Source organism: Kogia breviceps, chromosome 7 (genome assembly GCF_026419965.1).
Source record: "Kogia breviceps isolate mKogBre1 chromosome 7, mKogBre1 haplotype 1, whole genome shotgun sequence".
NCBI lineage: Eukaryota > Metazoa > Chordata > Mammalia > Artiodactyla > Physeteridae > Kogia > Kogia breviceps.
In genome coordinates this window covers 109,039,144-109,057,671 of record NC_081316.1, presented here as the reverse complement: position 1 = coordinate 109,057,671, position 18,528 = coordinate 109,039,144, and the positions used below count along the sequence as shown (strand labels likewise).

The following is an 18,528-nucleotide window of genomic DNA, read 5'->3' as shown; positions in this document are numbered from 1 at the left end:
CTCCGTCTTTACACATCAGACCCTCTGGGGACAATCTGGAAGTGGGCTCACTTCCTTGGAGAAAGGCCAGCTGCTCCTGGCTCCCCTTTGACCTCTGTACAGGGAAACCGCCCATATATTCCAATCTGGGAAGAAAGACTATTGTGAGTCACAGCGCTCAGGAGAAAGGAGCCCAAACAGCTGGAATTGGGGACCAGTTTGCCCATATACAGCGGGCCACACTCAAAAGCAGTATTTGCTGGATCAGGGAAGCGCCGGAGTGAGACAATGCCATCTGTCAGAAGGAGGTAGGGAGGGGGGGTCGAAGGCCCCATTACAGCTTGACTTTTGTCATTAATAAGCCCATGCTCTTAGCCAGGCCTCTTAAACTCCCCTCAGCTCAGGTCAGCTCAGTTTTCGCATTTGGCAAACAACAGAATTATTTCATTTTAGATCTGGAAGAGGCCCCAGAAAATATCGAGTCCAATCTCCTCTCCGTACAGATAACGTCTGTCCTCCCTACCTCTCAGCGTTGCTATAAGGATTAATTAGAAGAGAGGGCACCTTCTGTATCTGTGAATTTGGGATTTAAGACTTGACATGGGGTCAGTCCTTTCATTTTGTTCCTGCCTTGCCTCTTGCTGACCACTATTCAGCTGGGACCTGTAGGCACCTTAGAAACCAAGGCACTGAGTTCTCATTACGCATCATAATGCTTTGCATGTGTCTGGTTCCTGCTCAGTTTTCAAAGCACCACACGTGCTTTATCTGTTTGATCCCGATGAGGTGGGCCGAGAGGTATCAACATGGCAGATGGGAAAATGCAGACAGAAAGGCACGCTCCACGTCCCATGGGTCTTAAGTGGTCAACGGGGACTTGAATCCTGGTCCTCTCACTCTCTGCCCAGGACTCTCTCTTCTACACCCCTCTGCTTTTTTTGTTACAGAAAACAGACTCTCTTTGGTATCATCAGAAAACCTTAAAGAGCCTCGGAAAAGAAGGGGCTTTGGGAAATGGGTGAACAGCTGCCCAAAGCATTCTGTGTATGGAACAAATTCTAGATTTGTCTCTTTGCAGGGATAGTCAAAGGTGCCATATACAAGTAAAGTATGGTTATTACTAAAATCCACATTGCCAAACCAGATGGCATCAATTCCCCAGAACTATCAAACTGACCTTTTATTTCCTATAAGCTAGTCAGCATTTGTAGATAATCCCTTAGGAAGTAATTCAGAAACCCTGCCAGAAGGTGAGGAGAGGGGTCAGGAAAGTGAGTCCTCATTTTCAGATGATAACGCTTAGTCCAAGAGTTTTTGGAAACAATTATCCCTTCCCCGTCAGATACCATGTCTTATTTATCCTCATATCTCCAGCCCCTAACGACCCATGTCACGGACAGAGGTGAGTGAACTGCTGTATTTGGCTGTCTAGATTGGGGGAAGGGATTACAACTGGGTCTCAAACTTTAGAATTCCTGTGAACCACTGCATGCTTGTTAAAATGCAGATACCAGATTCAGAAACTCTAGATTTCAGTAGGTCTGAAATCTACAGGCTGTTTTGGGGGTTTCTTTTTTTTTTTCTTTTTTGGAATTTACATTCTTAATAAGCTTTCCCGGTAAGATTCTAAATAGGTGATCCTTGGCCCTCCCTTTGAAAATTATGGCTCAGAAAGGATTCTGAATTCCCAAGCTGGCAGGTCCTCCTGAGGACTATATATATCACATCCACACAGTCTGCCCCCAAGCTCTTGGGTTTTATAAATAACCCCAGGCCAGGCAGGTAAAGGTTACTGCCCCTGACTTTGCTTGCCTCCAGCTCCGGGCCATTAGCAAGGAGCCAGCTGGCCCGTTGGAATCCTACAAACACACAAACCAACCTCCCAGGGTGTGGGAGTGGGTGGGAGGTAAGAGACGGCAGAGGACTCCTTACACAGCAGTTCTGGGGCTCAGGGCAGCAGAGCTTTGGACTGGCTCAACGGAGAGACTTGACCCTGTGCAGCTTAGAGGGGCAGCTTCATTTCGGAATCAAGCAGCTGCCTCCATCTTCTGGAGCCTGTGTGTGTTCCCACAAGGAGCACCGGGCCGGGGCATCTCCCTGGATGTGGCTCTGTTCCCGAGCCCAGAGATTCAAAAGGAAAAAAAAAAAAAAACCCACACCGGCCAGTCTGCCAGCTGCTGGGGCTGCAATTCTGAGCCCCACGCTCGTCCCCGCCTCTGCCTGGCTATTAAGTAGGAAGATATTTCTGGTCTCTCCTTGATGAGGATGATTCATCAGGGATTTCTATTGAGCTGAGCCAGAGGTGGGAGGGGATGGGGAGACTCAACACACGCAAATCCCGTTTGCGTTTTTCCCACAAAGGGTCTCTCACGTATATCAGAGAAGCAGATCAAAAGCTTCGGGCTTCCCCACTCCCCAATCTTCCGGAGCAGAAACAAGGTTCCTTGTGCCAGTGGCAGGACTCATGCCCTCAGCACCTTGCCTTTTACCCGTTCCCACTTCATCAAGTCCCTTAGGGTTCTAAGGATGCGGTAATGTTCAAATATGGCTATTCCTTCCCTCTCCACGGCTCATATGGGGCTGGTACTTTCCCGAAATGGTCAACAGTATCTCCCATCCCACATGCTCTTCTAGTGATGTGACCCTGGAACACCACCCCTTGAAGGCGGGGCCTATGGTCCCTCTTCTGGACTCTGGCTGGGCTTGTGACTACAGTGGACGTGACACTACGTGACTTCTGCTGGGTCAGAAAAGGCAATATAGCTTCTGTGCAGTTCTTTGGGGTTGCTCAGTCTTAGCACCCGACCACCACGCCGTGAGGAACTCAAGCAGCCTGCACAGGAGCCCACGTGGAGAGGTCCACATAGAGAGCAAGAGAGGCCCCGCTCCGGTCACTGCCAACTTGCCAGCCATGTAAGTGAGGCATCTTGAAGTAGATCCTCCAGTTTTACGCACGCCCTCCCAGCTGCCCCAGTGCATGCTACGTGGGGCAGAGATAAGCCTTCTGAACCTTCCCCACTGAGCCTTGCCCCAGGTGAAGATTTATGAGCTAAATAAACGACAGTTGTTGTGTTAAAGGACTACGGTTGCCAGGCCACTCAATTACTCCCCTTCACCTTTGTCAACCTGTCACCCAAACGGGGCTCTGCGATTACAGAGAGCCACGTGCATTTATGTGACAAGACAAGTGTGTGGGATCTGTGGGGGGCAGGGCTCAGAGTGGATTCGGCCCACACTGACAGGTCCCTCCTTGGGCTTCGTCTCGATGGTTCGCCCCGAGTAGAGTGGCTGTGCCTGGCAGGCTGGCAGCCAAGGCGTGGGTCTCAGCCAACGAAACGATACACGGCAGTATCAGGCTGTGGCAGTGTGGTGTAGCTTTGGGCGCCTGCTATGATAATATGGTGACTGTAACGCAGAGAACGGTGCTTGTAGGAGACAAGGCTGCCGAGTAGGGGGCACCTGCAGACCAGGGGCCTGAAATCAGGAGGCAGCCACAGAGGGGCTGGGCCTAGTTGCCATCAATCCAGTCACAGGTTCCCAGGGTCTGGGTCATAAGCCCCCCTTTCTTAACCTCCCATGTTGCTTTGACGCTGCACGGAACAGACTCCCCGTATGTCTTACGCGATAAAGATCCCTGCAGGTTGAGTACTTCCTGGGCCAGAAGTCGACCCCAGACCTTTAAGGGGTCCCCTGTACTCCTAAAACCCCAGAGCCACACACACAGCCTATGGGCCTTGCAGTCCAGCCGTCCAGCGCATTCCCTGTTGTGTCTTATCGGTGGCCTCCATGCCCTGGTGTCCTGCGGAAGCCGGGTGGAGGGCAAGGGCAGACTTGAGCAGAGGTTCACGCACAGACACACAAGCACACCCACTCCTTCGGAGGCCCAGCAAGCTGTCACAGTCACGATGAGAGGTGCGGGAGCTGAGAAAGGAGAGCTGTGAACAAAACACTGGGGCCGGATCGATAAGGAGACCAGGCGAAATTGGATCTGAACAATGACAAGAAATCTACTCTACACACAGAGCAGCTAAAGGAGTGGGGCTGGCAGCAAAAACACGTTAAAGGTATTACAGGAAGGGATCAGGGTCAGCTCTAGGGCCCTCAGTCCCTTCCCGGGACTTCCAGGCTGGATCATCAACCTCTTGCAAATAAGCAGGAAGAGGTTCCTGTGTCTCCCCTAAGTGGAGATCAAATGGACTTGGTCATGATGTCTGCCCAGTTCCACAGATCTCTGGAAAGCTCGGACCTGGCTGGACGCTGGGAAGCAGTTCTCTGGTGTTCAGGATCCAGTGCTGGGAGTGGGATGTCCTGGAGGCCTCACTGTGGCTAAAGGAGGATGTCGGACAGTACCCCGAGACATTGGGACCCGGGGGAAAATGAGCAGAAAATGTGGAGTGGCTTTGGACTTTGGCACCGGACTTGACCCAACAAAGAGGCCACAGAACTATGTAAAAAGTGGCTTTGAAGTTTTATTAACTGTGGTATTGTGATTTATATATTTGGTCTTCATCCCTGCTTCTGGCACAGAGCTCTTAAAACCCTAGGAATGTCCTAAGTGATAAGAACACAGGAGCATCTTCTGTTCTGTCACTTAGTCTTTGAGGTCACGGGGTTCCTGAAACCCTTATGGTTGCCTGGGCGATAGGAGTGTCTTTTGTTCTAATGAGGCATCTCTGGGTGGGATCCTGAATGGGGGCTGGTCACCATAAAGACCAAGCCAGGATTAGAAGCTTGGAATTTTCAGCTCTGTCCCCCATTCCCTTGAGAAGGGAGAAGGGCTAGAAATGGAATTAATAATTGATCATGCTGATGTGGGGAAGCCCCCATAAAAATCCCCAAAATACAGGATTCAGAGAGCTTCCAGGTTGGCAAAAACATTCACACCCGGAGAATGATGCACCCCAGCTCCGCGGGGACAGAAGCTTCTGCGCTCAGGACCCTCCCACACCTCACCCTGTGTAACTTTTCATCTGGCTGTTTGTTCACCTGTATCCTTTATCATATCCTTTGATAAACTGGTAAATGTAAGTATTTCCCTGAGTTCTGTGAGCCGCTCTAACAAATTAATTGAACCTGAAGAGGGGGTCGTGGGACCCTCCGATTTGCAATTAAATCAGACAGAAGCTGTGGGTAACCTGGGGACCTACTACCTGCGATTAGCATCTGAAGTGGGGGCAGTCTTGTGGGACTGAGCCCTTAAGCTGTGGGAGCTGACACTATCTCCAGGTAGTTTTCAGAACTGAGTTGTAAAATTAAATTGTAAGACACCCAGCTGGTTGCAGAAAACTCCTTGGTGTGGGAAAAACCTCCACACATCTGGTGACCAAGAGTGAAGTGCTGTGTGTGAGCAGTAAAGGAGACACACAGGAGGAAAGACTGCTGGGTTTTTCTCATACATTAACCATGGCCAATAAAAAGAAATATATATCACATCATTAACCAGGACCTACATGTATATATAAAACTGAAACAAACATCTCATGAAACAATAACTTTTTACTGTCTGCGACAACCTGATATGCTCTTTTCCATTCTTTTTCATTTTTCTAAAATTGCTGGTTGTGACCCATTAAATTGAGTTCCCAACTTACTAATGGGTCTTGACCTGCAGTTTGAAAAACAGTGCTCTAGAACAGAGGTTGGACAACTTATGGCCCACAGGCCAAATCCTGCCACCTGTTTGTTTTTTAATTAAGGTGAAATTCGTACAGTTCATATAATTTCATACATATATTTTATAGTATACGATTCGATGGCATTTAGTGCATGCCTTCACAATACTGTACAACAATCACCTCTCTCTAGTTTCAAAAATGTTTCCTCACCCCAGAAGAAAACCCGATACCCCTTAAGTAATAACCGCACCCATTCTCTCCTTCCCCCATCCCCTGGCAACCACTGATCTTCTTTCTGTCTCTATGGATTTGCCTATTCTGGACATTTCACTTAAAGGAATCATAAATTATTTTTCCTTTTGTGTCTGGCTTCTTTCATTTAGCATATGGTTTCAAGGCTCAAGTTGTAGCTTGTATATCAGTACTTCATTCCTTCTTATGGTTGAATAATATTCCATTGTATGTATATAACAATTTGTTTATGAATGCATCTGTTGATGGACATTTGGGTTGTCTCCATCTTTTAATGATGCTATAAACATTCATACGCAAGTTTTTATGTGGATATACGTTTTATTTCTTCGGGGTACACACCTATGAGAGGAATTGGTGGGCCATATCGTAATTATATGTTCAACATTTTGAAGAACTCCCAAACTGTTTTCCACAGTGGCCACACCATTTTACATTCCCACCAGCAATATACAAAGGTTCCTATTTCTCCATATCCTTGCCAATACTAGTTATTTTCTGGGCATTCTTTGTTTTTAGTTTTTATATAAAAAGCCATCCTAGTAGATGTAAAGTAGTATTTCATTGCGGTTTTGACTTGCATTTCCTTAAAAACCAAAGAAGTTTTACATCTTTTTCACATATTTGTTGAACATTTGGACTTCGCAGAAATGGCTATTCAAGTCGATTGCCAATTTTTTAACTTGGGTTGTTTGTCTTTTTGCTATTGAGTTATAAGAGTTCTTACTATTTACTAACTCTTATCAAATTTATGATTTGCAAATCTTTTCTCCCATTCTGTAGGTTGTCTTTTCATTTTTTGATAATGTCCTTTGATTCATAAAAGTGAACATTTACTGCTGTTTTCTTCTAATAGTTTTATACTTTTAGTTATTATATGTAGGCTCTTGATCCAATTTGGATTAATTTTTACACAGGGATTGAGGTAGGGGCCCAATTTCATTCTTATGCAGATGACATTTATCTACATACAGAAAATCTCAAACAATCCACCAAAAAACTAATAGAGCTAATACACGAATTCAGCAAAATTACCAGGTACAAGATCAACGTACAAAAACTAGTTGTGTTTCAAGATACCAGCAATGAACAATTCAAAATGAAAATTAAGAAAACATTTCCATTTTTAACAGCATTAAAAGCATAAAGTACTTAGGAATAAATTAAACTCAGGAGATGAAAGACTTAAGCACTGAGAACTACAAAACATTGCTGGAAGAAATGAAAGAAGACATAATTAAGTGGAAAGACAGCCCAGGTTCATGGGTTAGAAGACTTAATATTGTTAAGATGGCAATACTCCCCAAAGTGGTTGACAGATTCAATGCAATCCCTATCAAAATTCCAATGGTGTTTTTACAGAAATGGAGAAGCTGATCTTCAAATTCATATAGAATTCCAAGGGACTCTGAATAGCCAAGACAATACTAAAAAAGAAAAACAAAGTTGGAAGACTCACACGTCCTGATTTCAAAGCTACTGTAAGCAAAACAGTGTGGTAGTGGCATAAACACAGACATATAGACCAGTGGAATAGAATGGAGAGTTCAGAATAAACCCAAACATCTATGGCCAGTTGATTTTTGACAAGGGTGCAAAGACTATTCCATGAGGAAACAACAGTCTCTGCAAGAAAGAGTGTTGGGACAGCCCAAAAAGCACATGTTACCTGCTTATATAAGTAAGTTTTATCAAAACATACCCTGCTCATTTGTCTGTGGCTGCTTTTGTGCAGAGGTGAGTAATCACAACAGAGACAGTATAGTCCCAAAGTCCAAAATATCTACTATTAGGTCCTTTACCCCAAAAAATGTGAAGACCTTGTGTAACATATTACTTGTCATGCCCACCTGTGGACTTTCCTTCATTTAACAAACATTTATTGAGCACCTTACCATGTACCAGGCATTGCTCTAGACAGTGAACAAAACAGACAAAAATATCTGTCCTCATGGAGCTTACACTCTAGCAGGGGAACTATCCAGGACAGCTCTGCAATCTAAAGAAATCCAGTGATCCCTTGGGGAGAAGAAGCAGTGCGCCTGTCTGTAAATTACAAGCAGACTTCTAAGCTGAGATAGAGGCTATGAGCCCTCTAGACTTGGGCTCATCCAGATGCTGTCTGTTGGCCCCGGCCATGTCTCATTCAGCTGCATGTCCTGAGCTGGGGCCAGAGCTATCCAGCCAGCACTAAACACTGTGGCTCTTCCAGAGGACCTAATATGTTTAGAGGATTGTGTAAGTGCTACAGAGGACAATGGTCCCTACATTGCAGAAGATCACAGTCTACTGAAGAATAAACTAAATACACATCGTCATAAGAAAAATCAAGAAACAATATCACTCAGGGGAGAGGGTTAAATTAGGAGTATGGGATTAATAGATACATACCACTATACATAAAATAGATAAAAAACAAGGATTTACTGTATAGCATAGGGAACTGTATTCAATATCTTGTAATAACCTATAATGGAAAAGAATCTGAAAAGAGAATATATACACACATATAAAACACTGAATCACTTTGCTGTACACCTGAAACTAACACAATATTGTAACTCAACTATAGTTCAATTTAAAAAAAGAAACACTATCACTTAATGAGCAGCACTGTGCAGAAACTTCTCTAGTTCGCATCTCATTTGATCCTCAAGAGAATGCCTGAAAGACTTGTATCACATTTCATAGACAAGGAAACAGTTTCAAAGAGCTTAGTATTTCCCCTTTGACCGCAAAGCTAGTGGGTGGACACACAGGAATCTGAACCAACACTATAATGAATCTAAGTTTAGCCATTAAATTATTAAACAGACATTTATGGAACTCCCACAAATTTCTAAGCATTCCTCCGGGCTCTAGTGATACAAAGATGATCAAGACTAGTGTTCTTTACACCATATCACCCTACACCCACCATGAACAGGAGACAGGACATGGATAATTCACCTGTCTGCAGGGATTTATAGGTAATTCAGGAGGCAGGACGTAAACGTAAGTGAGATAGTGACAATAACAGCAGGTACATCCTAAGGTTCCAAAAAGACGTTTAAATAACAATATTTCGAAGCAATCTTAGGGATGGGATGGACAGGGAAAGCTTCACCGAGGAGAGGGAATGGACAGGTGGTAGGATTTATATAAATGGTCACATGTACTAGGTACACCCTGCCCTCAGGTACACCCAGCCCACAGAGCTGGGGCTGGGCTGAGCAGCAAAAGATAGGGGCTTCAGGACACCTTGGAGAACCTGTCAACTGGCTAATAAACCTGAAAACTTTGGAGGAGCCCCCAGGTCATATACACTGTCTTCTTCTCCAACTCTGTTCTCCCCAGAATGCACCAGCTCAGGCCAGCCTAGTCCTCTTTGGAACATTCTACCACCTTCTTGGGGAGCAGAGGATAGTTTGGGAAGATCCAAGGCTTTGGGTCAGAAGACCAGGCTTTACATCCAGGTTTGTCCACTTAGAACTGCACTGTCCATGAAGGTAGCCACTAGCCACAGGTGGCTCTTTAAATTTAAATTAATTTAAGCTAAATACAATTTAAAAGTCAGCTCAGTTGTACTAGCCACATTTCAAATGCTCAACAGCCAGATGTAGCCCAGAGATCCAATACTGGGCAAAACAGGTAGAGAACATGCCCATCACTGCAGAAAGTTCAATAAGCCAACACTGATGTCAAAGCCCATGACCTAAAGTTAGCTACGTTTTCTCTTTGTGCCTCACTTTCTCCATCTAAAACTGGGAATAAGCCTACAAATACACCCCTACCAGGACTTCTTGTGGGTGAAATGAGATAATGAACTTGAAAGTGTGCTGGTATCTTCCTCTCTCCTTTAGGATACAATAAATCTTCCCTCCTGCTTTCTGCAGGACTGGGGCCTCCAGTTCCACTCAGACAGAAATGCCCCCACCATGGGCTCAGCTACTCTTCCCCAGACCATGACCCATGGAACAACAACAAAAAATGTGGAGCATTAAAAAGAAAAGTGAAACAAAAGTCCCCCCAGAAGTGGGCCCACCTCTCAGTCCTCATGCTTAGTCTGAGGCTCCTTTCCAGCTCTGAGCTGAGGTGGGCCCTGCCCTTCCGGGCCCACCAAGAAGGATTCCGGGACTCTGTGGGGGGGGGGGGGATGAGGCTGGCAGCGCGCATCTCCTTTCCCGGTCACCACGGGGGGCAGACACACCTCAGCACAGATGCGCTCACACGCAGCCCCTGCAGAGATCCATCCTCTCGCTCTGCACTCCCAGGGTTAACTAGGCTGCAGCATCTATAGGGCTGCTTTCTGCTTTAATAGCCAATTAGATGTTGTTTGCTCTATTGTCGTTTGTTTATAGGACAAGTTACAGAGGCGCCCCCGAGGCCGCTGTCCCACCTCGCTGAAGCGGGCAGCCCAGCTCTCTCTGCTGGCGGGGGAGAGCTGGAGGCCTGCCGCTGGAGTGGAGGCTCAGGGAAGAGCGCCAAGGCAAGTCAGCTCAGGGAGCGGAGTCTCTAGGCCCCTGGGGGATGGGGGACATGAGAGCCTGGTGCTTTGCTCCTCCCAGGCCACATAGCGGGGCTCTGTGTGCATGGTGGGAGGTCCCTCAGGCCTCTTCTGGTGGTGTCACCTCAAAATCCTCCCTCTGGGGGCTGCACACGGCTGGGAGGTGGTCTGCGTGGTGGCTCCAGCCGCCACAACCCCCAGGCCTTTGCAGGGCGGATCAATATCCAGCCAGGCTGCCCTGCTAATGACACTGCATCCCAGCCTGGTCACAAGGCTCAAGACGAGGCCCGGGTTGTGCTAAGGAGGCAGGGACGGCTCTGCCCGGCCCTGCCTTCCTCCCGTGGCCGCCTTCCAGGCCAGGGAGGCGGTGGGCTGGCCAGACCCCGTAGGCTGACCTCTATTCCTCTTCTGCATAGATGACATTTCTCATAAGCGTGGCCTCAAGCGCCCTTGGCGCTGAACGGTTGATGTCTTGATGTGACCAGAGCAACCTCTCTCGCGCTTTGCTGTAAGCACAGAGTGGGTCTTTCTCACAGGGGCCTGGGTGAAATATGTTTCTTGGAAACAATCCCTTGGCGAGTCACAGAAGGCCCTTCATGGCAGGACAGAGCAGCCATGCTGGCCAGAGGGAGAGCCAAGGCCTGGTTGGGGGAGCAGCCCGACACCCTGGAGGCTGGAAGGGAGGGGACAGGATGGCCCCAGGCATAAGCCCGGGGCCAGGGGAGCGGAAGATCCCTGCTCTATTTACTGCCCCTCTGGGGCTGTACCGCAGCTGGCAAACTCACAGCTTGGAACACAGCTCAGCACGGCCTCCGTCTGCAGGCGCAGGTCAGCTCGCGTGAGGGTTATAGCCACCCATACTCCTGGGCCTGGAGGAGCAGGGCTCGGGCGAGCGCTCTTAGCCAGGGGTCTCTGAGTCTCCTCTTTGGGGACTGTGAATCATAAATAGCATAGGCATTTTTTTTTTTTTTTTTTTTTTTTTTTTTTGCGGTATGCGGGCCTCTCACTGTTGTGGCCTCTCCCGTTGCGGAGCACAGGCTCCGGACGCACAGGCTCAGCGGCCATGGCTCACGGGCCCAGCCGCTCCGCAGCACGTGGGATCTTCCCGGACAAGGGCACGAACCCGTGTCTCCTGCATCGGCAGGCGGATTCTCAACCACTGCGCCACCAGGGAAGCCCAGCATAGGCCTTTGATAGGGGTGAGCAGCAGAGCTGGCTTCAGCTGAGGCTCAAGATCTTCTTTTTTTAACCTTCCTACACGCACTGGAGGGGAAAAGGAAATAATAAAATTCCTGTGATCAAGCCTGAGGATGATAAACTAGGAAGAATGGAAAGGCAGGAGGGGATGGGGAAACATTACAGGAGGCGGCAGTGTTTTATGGCCTGTGCTGCTTTTCTTTCTCTCTCTCTCTTTTTTAAAGGAAAACAAATTAAAGGGCTTGGATTTTAATTAGGCTACTGAAAGACAAAAATTATCCTGGGCCTGTGCAGGTGGGGATGGGCTCCAGGCTGCCTTTTCCTCCCCCATCTCCCACTGGCCCTACTGCAACCTCCCGAAGGCCTAAGGCACAGTCTCTCCCTCTTGCACCCAAGCAGGCTATGAATCAGGTTCCAGGAAGCTGGCGTTGGAGGGAAAGGACCTCAGAAATCACCCAGATTTCTGATTCTCAAACTATGCTCCCCAGAACACCCTCAGAGGCCACGGCAGGGTGTTGGGAGGTGGGGTGAGAAGGGAAGCCAATCTCCAAGCCCCCAACCTCCTGCTTTGACCCCGGCAGCTCAGTTTTCTTCACCTATTGTGATTCTGTGTGTGAACAAAAGATGTACTGTAACCACTAAAAATAAGTTTGAAGACCACTGATCTGGTCTGATCATCTCATTTTACAGATCAGGGCCTCCGAGGCAGTCCAAGGGGTAAGAGCTGGCCTTAGGTTACACTGCAGATGAATGGCAAATCTGAGCCCCAAGCCAAAGCATCTTGATGTTTAGTCCACTGTTCTTTTCACAGCACCATTCTTCCAGCAATTATTTTGTCTGTTCTCACAGTTTCCTTTGCTGACAACGCCAAAGCTACGCTCCCGGTCCAGACCCCACCTCTCATGCTTCAGACCTTTGTATCCAGCTGTTTACCGAAGGTCCTGGGCACCTGCAGCCCCCCGACATCTCCCTCTCACCCTCTGCCCCTGGCGGATGTCAGTCTCCCAGTGGCAGTTCCAGGATTTTTACAGGAGAGAATGAAAAGGCAGTCAGGCTGAAAGGGGAAACGGTGCTAGTGAACTTGTCTTACAGCTGAGTCTGCATGGCAAGAGCACTGCTTTTCTTAGGTTATATGCATAATTGGGGAGCTAAGGATGCTAATGGAAGACCTCCTCCTGACTCAGCCACTGCAGTCATCCCGAGTGGAAATCGGGGGACATCCTTGCCTCCATCTTCATGTTCCCTGCACACCCCATTTGATCAATAACCAAATCCTACTAAATTGACCTCTGAAATAATTTTTTACTTCATCTTCTGTCTTCTGTCTGCTCTACAAGAGAGGTCCGGGCCTCCTCGCCTCTCCTATGTCAGCTTTAGAGGCCAGGGCTCTGTCTTTCTTATCCACCTCTCTATACACACACTCACCAAGTACCAGATACATACTAGGTACTCAGCAAATATTTATGAAAAGGATGGACGGATAGATTGATGGATGGATGGATGAACAGATGGACAGACTACTGCAACCGTCTCTGAATCGGTCTCTCCTTTTAAAGTTTTACACCCCCCCCCCCAATATGCCCTCCATCTTACTGCTGGGATGATTCGTCTAAGAGATAAGTTGCCAAAGCACTCTCCTTACTTTCAACCCTTCTTAATAGTTCGCTGTTCCTCCCAAAGTTGAAGTTTCCTTCTCTGGCACACAGGGTCTCCACGATTTGGCCCAGGACTCCTCTCCAGGCTCATCTCCCCCGCTCCCTATCTGCCCTCCTTACAATTTCCCTTCGGCATATCCTTCCTCATCTGGCCCACTTTCACTCTTCTTTTAAACCCAGTTCAGGGGACATCGCCCTTTAAAGCCATTCCTGCCGCTGCCCCCCCCTGTGCTAGGCTGGTGGGTGGGTGCCTTGCTTCCAGTGCCATAGTACAAATCTCCATCTCTGCAATCGCTACCCTCAGTTGAACGATCTGTTATGTGTCGTCTTCCCCATTACATTGTTCGCTCCTTGAAAACAAGTCCCCTGTCTTATTCATCTGTCTTCCCAGTACCCAGCACAAAGACCAGCACAGCAACCACAGCTGGGTTCTGAAATGAGTAAATGTGCCTCCGTGGGGCTGATTCAGAGAAGCAAAGCCTCAGAAGTCTTCCCTAGAACTCAGTGTGCTCCAAAGGAAGGGGTTGAACCAGATTTTTTCTGGCCTCCCCTCAGGTCGTCACAGGCATTGGTTACCTCCTGTATGGGAGAGCCAAGCCTTTCCCTTTATATTTTTTTTTGCGGTACGTGGGCCTCTCACTGTTGTGGCCTCTTCCGTCGCGGAGCACAGGCTCCGGATGCGCAGGCTCAGCGGCCATAGCTCACGGGCCCAGCCTCTCTGCGGCACGTGGGATCTTCCCGGACCGGGGCACGAACCCACGTCCCCTGCATCGGCAGGCGGACTCTCAACCACTGCGCCACCAGGGAAGCCCCCCTTTATATTTTCTGATGAGACACTGCCCTTGTTTACTCTTACACAGGGGGCAGGAGAGGGGGTTGGAAAGGGTGTCAACAGCACAGCAGTAGACCCTTTCCTGGTTCCCCACTGAGTGGCAGGGAAAGCAACCATCATCCCCGGTACCACTGAAACTTGGTTAGTTTGCCATGTGGGGCTATCATGTCCTCCCCCTGCTGCTTGGCTGAGTTCGGAGAGGAATGGGACGAGAGCCACCCACAGTGGGGCCATGCTCAGCCCAATCCAACGCATAGGCATCACAGGAGGGTACCCTCACAGCAGCCCAATGGGAGCAGAAAAGGGCTGGGTACAGCATCAACCAGTGGGGAAAATTCCCAAGCTCTAGGCTACAGAATGCTCTCCATCCAGTTCAGGAGTGAGGAGTAAGGGTAACCCCAATATGCCCCTCCAGGCCAGTGGCAGGGTATCTGGGGACATATGGGTCCCACTGCACAAGAGGCAGGAAATAACCTGCATTCAGGATAAAGGGAGAGGCATTTGGACCAAAGCAGGTGAGGTGTTTTTGTTTTTGCTTTTTTTCTCTCGGGACAGGCCAGAAGAAAGCCACTGGTCCCCAGGATCTGGGCTCACTAAGGACAGAGGAAACAGAGTCCTCACCTTAATGCTGCTCTGGGTTCCACAGCTCCCTCTGTAAGACCCTCTCTTCCTACTTTCTTTATTTTATTTTATTTTATTTTTTTTTTTTTTGCGGTATGCGGGCCTCTCACTGTTGTGGCCTCTCCCGTTGCGGAGCACAGGCTCCGGACGCGCAGGCCTAGCGGCCATGGCTCACGGGCTCAGTTGCTCCGCGGCATGTGGGATCTTCCCGGACCGGGGCACGAACCCGTGTCTCCCGCATCGGCAGGCGGATTCTCAACCACTGCGCCACCAGGGAAGCCCCCTACTTTCTTTAAAGGAGGCTGCAGAGAGTGGAAAGAAAGGACTTCTGGGGGTCATCTCTCAGCCTGTGTTCAAACCCTAGATGCGCCATTTATTAGCCACATGCTCATGGGAAAGTTATTGCACAATTTTGAGCCTCAGTCCTTAACTGGGAAAAGGGGGCAATAATATATAGCTCAGATGATTATGTGAGACTTCATGGAGATCATTTATGGGTGAAGAGTCTTGCAAGGTGCCTGTACATCATAGGCTCTTGGTACCTGCTGGTTCCCTCCTTCTACCCTAAACCTTCCTAGATGCCTCACCCCCACCTCAGGTCTGAGGACTGGACCATGGTAAGAATAAGCCCATTCCAGGGGAGGGTGAAGTTTAGGGTGGATGATTTGGGAGCAGTGAGGCCAAGGTAAAATAAGACACAAACAAGAGCTCCATGGCAGGCAGGAGCCAAGAGTCCCCAAAACAGGGTCCCTGACTGACCCTACCCCTGTTCAGGCCATTCTTGGGACACATTCTGAAGCTCGGGCCTTCTTGCTCTTAAAAGAAGCCAAGAAGGGACACTGAATACCAAGAAAGGTAATAAAAATGATTAAAGGAATTAGAAGGCTTGACCTATAAAGGGAGGTTAAAGGAACATAATATGTGGGACCAGAGAACCAGGGCCTAGGAGGACATGATAACTTGCCATAAATATGTGAGACAGAGCCACATAAAAGAAGGACAAGAATTATTTCAGGCAGCTTGGGACACCATTAAAAGAAAAAATGGCCTGAAACTAAAATAAGAGAAAGTTAAATCTGGGCCTTGGGAACATTGGCTGGTGGGGAGGGTGGGGGCCAAGACATCTGGCTTGATGGTGCAAAGTCATCAGGAAATGGAAGCCAGAGGTCCCAGGGCTGTTGTCCCCGTTTGAGAGAAATGGCCCCTTGGGGATCCATCTGGGCTGCTCGGGAGGTGTTTCGACTCTCCACGCTGAACTGCTGTTTCCAGGCATCCAATTCCTGACAGGTAGGGCCCTGGCGCTGGCTGCCTGGCTGCCCCCTCTCACGCTCAGCTTCATTTCTGAAATAAAGAGACAGGTGCATGGGCTTCCCTGGTGGCACAATGGGTAAGAATCTGCCTGCCAATGCAGGGGACACGGGTTCGAGCCCTGGTCCGGGAAGATCCCACATGCCACGGAGCAACTAAGCCCGCGAGCCACAGCTACTGAGCCCACGTGCCACAACTACTGAAGTCCGCATGCTCTGCAACAAGAGAAGCCACCGCAATGAGAAGCCCGCGCACCGCAACGAAGAGTAGCCCCCGCTCGCCGCAACTAGAGAAAGCCCGTGCACAGCAACGAAGACCCAATGCAGCCAAAAATAAATAAATAAACAAATAAATAAATAATTTTAAAAATTAAAAAAAAAAAAAGAGAGAGAGAGACAGGTGCAGCCAGCTCCTGCTGTGGGCGTTGGCTTGGCCGGCTGGAGTGGAAGGCCAGGAGACTAAGGTCACAAGTTTGAGCCCCGTGTGCGCTCTGCCAAGGCTTGCTGTGACAGAATGTGCTGGACAAGTAAACAACTATCTCCACTGGTGTCAACGTGCTTAAGAGCACACGCGCCACACAAAAAGGCCATTCCCGAACATATGACTGCAGGGTGCTGGTTGTATGTGAACGCTGCTCGTAAATGTCCTAACACCCTCTCAAGAGTGAGCATTTTTACCCAGTACTTCAACACCACACACTAAAGCCACTCTCACCTGTCAGGAGGGCAAAGGGTGGGGACATTTAGCCTGAGGGCGTCAGGCCTTGGCCTTGACTGCTGAAGGCAACTGTACTTCTGCCTTTAGGGTCTGGAGTGATGGAAGGAGCAGGCAGAGCTGACTGTGAGTATTTCCCCCACCTGTCTGTACAGCTCTCCTACCCAACCATAAATCACTTTTACAGTCCTTCTCAAAACTCATGTAGGGGCTTCCCTGGTGGCGCAGTGGTTAAGAATCTACCTGCCAAAGCAGGCGACACGGGTTCGATCCCTGGTCCGGGAAGATCCTACTTGCCACAGAGCAACTAAGCCCATGTGCCACGACTACTGAGCCTGTGCTCTAGAGCCCGCGAGCCACAACTACTGAGCCCGCGTGTCACAACTACTGAAGCCCACGTGCCTAGAGCCCATGCTCCACAACAAAGAGAAGCCACCACAATGAGAAGCCCGCGCACCGCAACGAAGAGTAGCCCCCGCTCGCCACAACTAGAGAAAGCCCGTGCGCAGCAATGAAGACCCAACAAAACCTCACATAAAATTTATCTTGCTTTTTGCCTGAAATTGACTATAAAAAAAACTTTAATTATAATAAGAGACAACTAGAACAAAACACATGGAAAGCCCATTCAATACTCATGTGTTCCTTCAATCAATAAATATTTATAGAGCAGTGGGAACGCACTGTGAGGTGTGATGGAGACCACAAGATGAATAAGGCCTTCTCCCTGCCTTCAAGGAGGTTGCCCTGGGTGGGGGGGCAGCCACCAACAGATAGAGACACAAACGCTCGAAGATAGGCAGAACGTGATTTATTTTAACAGAGGGGTAAACTGTTAGGTAACTCAGAGGACAAATGAATCATTCTGACAGAGAGGATCAGGAAAGCTTTCAGAGAGGAGGTGACATGTGACAAGGGTCTTGAGTAAAGGGTAGAATTTCATCAGGCAAAGATGGCAGGGAAGGGCATTTCAGGCATAAGGAACACCATGGACAAAGCCACGGGGGCAGGAAAACACTGGTTGTCTACAGGAATAGTAGTCCAGGAAAACTAGAGAACAGGGCCCCAGGATAGGGTTGGGGAAGGTGCTGAAAATGGTGAAGGGGCAGTAGGTTACAGTCAGATCACAGAAGGGCTGAATGCATCCCAAGGATTTTGTACTTTATTTTATAAATAAGAGAAACCCTAAGAAGTTTTTGAGTGGTGAACAACAATGGCCAGGTCCGAATACTAGGGGAAAAACATGGGTTCAACGTGTAGGATAGACTCAAGAAGTGAGAGTCAGGAGGCAGGCAGACGGTTCTCACCAGGCAAGAGGTCACTGAAGACCTGGCCAGGGCAGTGGCAGAGGCAATGGAGACTCCCAGTTTCTGTAGGATCACGTGCGTGTTATCGCAATACTGTAGCAGCACATTTCCTCAACCTATCGCTTCTGCCTAGAATGTCCTCCACCCCACCCAACGGGTTCACTTGAGAGATCAGCTCAAGCATTTCCTGGGGCCCCATCCCCAAGCCTTGTCCCTATTCTGTGCTCCAATGCAGCGGGGACATTCCTACATTGAGTGCCTAGTACTACAGTTATGAATCATCTGGCCACATGTCAACCTTCACCACCAGACTGTGAGGTCCTGAAGGGTAGGACTTTGGTCTTCTTTATCTCTGTATTCACAGGACCTGGTCCAGACTGGGTATTCAGAAAGGGCCCTGTGATGAAAGGGATTATCTCTGAAGCACCGTGCATACCATGTCTCTCTTCATTTCATACCCACACACATAAGCACACTCCATTTTGGAACACATGCAGATCAGTCCCGTGCCCAGTGCTTCTCCATCCCGCTCTCACTCTGAGCCCCGTCTCCCTATTTTCAG

General features: G+C 48.7%; 1 protein-coding gene and 1 long non-coding RNA gene across 11 annotated transcripts in view; one reads left to right on the top strand and one right to left on the bottom strand.

Moving 5' to 3' along the window:
• Nucleotides 1-18,528, bottom strand: part of GRIK4 (glutamate ionotropic receptor kainate type subunit 4) — a 421,209-nt gene that overhangs the window by 241,347 nt on the left and 161,334 nt on the right. The window lies entirely within an intron of this gene.
• Nucleotides 2,719-12,786, top strand: LOC136794593 (uncharacterized). Its single transcript, XR_010841583.1, has 3 exons — nt 2,719-2,892; nt 10,187-10,314; nt 12,379-12,786. It is a non-coding gene; the product is annotated as an uncharacterized lncRNA (long non-coding RNA).